Genomic DNA, 4,155 nt, shown 5'->3' on the forward strand with positions numbered 1-4,155 from the left:
AAAGAGCCACGCATAAACCAGTCTTGGTACTTTGCATTATTTCCATTACGAAGACCATGAAGTGTAGTCATTCTCTAGTTTCAACACACTCTGTGGTCTCACTAACTTTACAATAGGTTAGGTTAGTTTAGTTTGCTAAGCTAAAGAGCCACGCATAAACCAGTTTTAGTCCTTTGGGATACCAAATGATGTCGGAGTCCATGAAGGATAGTCATCCTCTGGGATACCTTTCCTTGACGCAAGTTTCAACAGACTGTGTGGTCTCACGAACAATAACTCTTCCAGTGTCTCAAACTGACCCCAAATGCTTAAAGTGTAGCCTTACCAATGCGGATGAAGGGCAGAAGAGGTGGTCCATTGTTTCCCTGTCTTGATTCTAACATTTCCTACAGTCATCTCTATCTGTCAACCGTATTCTGTAAGCGTGTGACCAGTTGATATTCAAATCACGTTCCTGCAGTCCTTTCTATCAAGTGTCGGTAAGAACTTTGTAAAGGGCAATCCATTTCGAGGTTCTCCACATTTTTAAAACAAAAAACACATAAACTTCAAACTTAATAGGGAATATTTATAATCATTCGAAAGCACAATCTTTTTTGAAGATTAGCTCTTTCAAATGTTGGCCGTGGCTGCGTCTCAGATGGTCCATCCTTGGAGCTCAATTTTTGATGACTCGTTCGGGCATTTCGAGTGGTAACTGGCCTATGATACGCGTTATATCTTGCTCCGAGGCCTCAATCGAAGTGAGATTGTTCGCATAGGCCTTGGACCTTACATATCTCTAAAACAAAAAGCCTGGTGGTGTCTTATTACAAAAACCGAAATGTTCTTTCAATAAGTCCATTGATTGATACGATGTGTGGGAAGTGACGCGGTCTTATTGAAAAAAAGCTCGTCGAGATCAAGGGCTTAAATTTTAGGCATCAAAAGCGATCTCTGCGGCATCATTTTTGTAGATATATGGAGCAATGATTCCACTGGTCCACAAACCACACCAAAGCGTTGTTTTTTCTAAATGAATTGACAGTTCTTGAATCTTTTCAGGTTGTTCTTCGTCCCAAATGCGCCAATTTAACTTGTTACCATATCCGTTGAGCCAGAAATGGATCTCATCGCTGAACAAAATTTGTCTCGAAACGTCGGATCTGTTGTAAACATTGTTCTAGCTTAAGTCTCTTCATGATGAATTGTCTAACAATACTGAAGAAAAATGGCATGACAGCTTGACACGACTCACGCGTGATTTGTCAAGAAAAGACTTTTCAGAAAGGAACTCTATTTGGAGCTATTTGAAGGGCATTGAAAATTCTCCTCCAGCACGCAAGTCAAAAACCACCCAGCGTGGGCTTAGGAGCAATATTTCTGGTTTCCCAGCTGCAGATGTTTGGCCATCTAGAAGTCCAGATTTGGATCTACCGGGTTAGAATTCGTGATCATAATTGAAGAACATAGACTGTCGATTATCCCACAATAATCTGGAAGGTCTCAAAAAATCTTTGGTTCAAGCAGTGTCGTCAATTCCACTAGACACTATAAAAGATAGAACACTTTCACGAAACTGAAGCTTTCGATACCATTTACAGGGCGAATATAGTACTGCGTTCAAATTGAAAGGTGAATGATCAAATTGAAAGGTGATTTTCGTCCATTTCAGTTCCTTCAAAGTAATCCCCTTCCGCTGCAAAACACTTATGTCAACGAATTTTCCATTCATCATAGCACTTAGAAAAATCCTCCGTCGTGATGGCCATCAGTGCCTTCTTCGATTCAGCTTTTATATCCTCACTTGAGTCAAAACGGTCCTCGGAGTGGTCATGTGAAGCTGCATTGAGGACTATTCTTTAATAGGATATTATAGGTTTTCGCTAAGTCGAGTCTCAAACCTAAGTTAGGTCATTTACCCAGCAAGTACTCAAACCACCAAACTACGGGAAACAGTTAAGAGATTCAGGTTAACAAAAATTCGTAACTTGAAGATATCTTATACAAAACTCACACACAAATGACGAGTGGATTTGAAATGCGCCCGTATTTCTAATGCATTTCAATTACTTCGCGTTGGCAGCGTCACTCAATGCTGTCAACTGTCAAGTCGCTGAATGTAAAATGTAAATATAAATATAAGGCAGCCACTTGTAGATGCATTGAGTGGCATTTGCTGCCAGCGATTATCGGTGCAGGGGGTGGGATGGTTGTGGGATGAAATCACTAAATTCGCAAGAACTTTCTGTCGCTTGAGTCAAGCCATGCAGATCTGCTGTTGAGCCGCTGAACTCGTACAAACGCCATTGAATCAGTGGAACTCAGCAAAGTATGCCGCAAAGCGCTGTGGCATGACTACAGTGGCAAGCACGGTTGATTATGGTGTGACAGCAGAATCGTTCGTGCAAAAAATTGTACAGCCTCAGCGCACTGCCAACGCCATTTCGTTGGCACATTGAAGACGACAACTCAACTCTCCGACACAGAGTTCGCGCGCTGTCTTTTCGACGAGTTTGAATGGTGGTGGTGGCACGTGTGCAGTTGATACAAGCGCCTAGCAGGCACTTGCTTTGGCCGGATTTGAATAATAATAGTTAATACAAGCGGCAAGTAAACGGATTTTCCACCAGCTGCCCTTGACATGTTTCGCTGTTTCGACGGGTGTATACATTTGCCACTGCTACCCACGCACCCAAAGTGCTTATTGCTGCCATTCAATCCGCTCAAAATGCGAACAGCCACCACGAGCTCAGCAGCCCATCCAGCAACCCACAGCCAGTTTTTGAATCGTCAAACGCAAGCTGGTACAGCGCCCACACCAACGACTCTTCGCCGACAGCGTCAGCTCTCCCTATTTGCATTTGTTTTCTGGAGCCGCAATGCAGCGCATATTCTCCTTTGCATTCCGTCGTGCGACCCACGCTCGTGCGCTTCCTCATTGCCTGCCGCGCGTTCCTCCTGCAATCTTCCGCAATTCCTTCAGCCAGCCAACTTGAAGTGGGTGCTTTAGCCGGGATCAATTCAAAGTGGCATTCTCGCCATTGCGCATGCAGTGGCAAATTCAAATGATAATTCTTTGCGGTGCTCTGCGGTCTTTGCGGTCTGTGCCCGTAAGCCACAAGCCTACACAGTTTTATTCCATTTTAATGCCGCTCTTTTTGCTTGCAATCATTCTCCACAGCACCGCACTCTGTAGCGCCGTTCGATAACGTAAGCGACAAATCAAAAAGACTAAGCTTATAAATAATAATGAAAAAAATCCCAACGCCAATAGAGTCGTAAGCTGGGGGAAAGCGGTAAAGCAAAGCGGAAATTGAACATCCGTATGCTATGGCGGTCAGCTGGTTTTCCCCTTATCAGTTTTTGTCTGTGGCTATTGGTAAATCTTTCACCTTCCCACAATTGCTCTTTGCTTTATTATCCGCCGCATGTTTTTCTTGCCAGTTTGTAAAAAAAAAATCTACAAAAACAACACAGTCAAAGCTTGACACATTTACATTATGCGTTTGAAGTGTTATTGCTTCTAGGTCTAGGGGTAGAGACTAATCTTACCCTAGAGCAAGGTGCTTTCATGTGGATATAGCGCTGGGGTTGTTGGACATACCTTTCTGCTTAATTCTTTCATGTGATCAGAGCCAGACAAGAAGGGAGATGGAAGTGAAACTGTATTTAAAACCTGGACAAAAATCTCCGACAGGAACCGAAGTTTTTATGAACCAAATATCCCAACAAGCTATAAAGCTTTGTCATGAACTCAACTGTGGATATTGTGGTCTGTTCAGCCCAGACGTTTCTTGGAAGATTGTTTTATAGTTGAAGTTCGAGTAATCTTACCCTACTTAGTAAGCACTGTACCCATGTTTCCCATGAAACACAAGATCGATATATATTGAAGTCGCCACAAGAACTTTGGTTCGAAATATGCTGAGATATTGTACTCGTATGGACATCAACTTAGTACATAGTACCAGCTGCAAAAATTTTATGGTGATGTCAAAATGCAAAAGTTTCCTAGGCCGGTAAGTCTTTCTAATCCAAACCAGAAATTTATGATATTTGGATTCGGAAGGCCGGTAGAGTCGGTGAATAATTTTAAAATGCGTAAGGTTTAAGCGGCTTTCCTTATCAGTATAGAGTAATAAAGCTTCTCAAAGGAACTCATGAGCCTTCCAA

The sequence above is a fragment of the Bactrocera dorsalis genome, chromosome 3, assembly GCF_023373825.1.
Source record: "Bactrocera dorsalis isolate Fly_Bdor chromosome 3, ASM2337382v1, whole genome shotgun sequence".
Classification (NCBI taxonomy): Eukaryota; Metazoa; Arthropoda; class Insecta; order Diptera; family Tephritidae; genus Bactrocera; species Bactrocera dorsalis.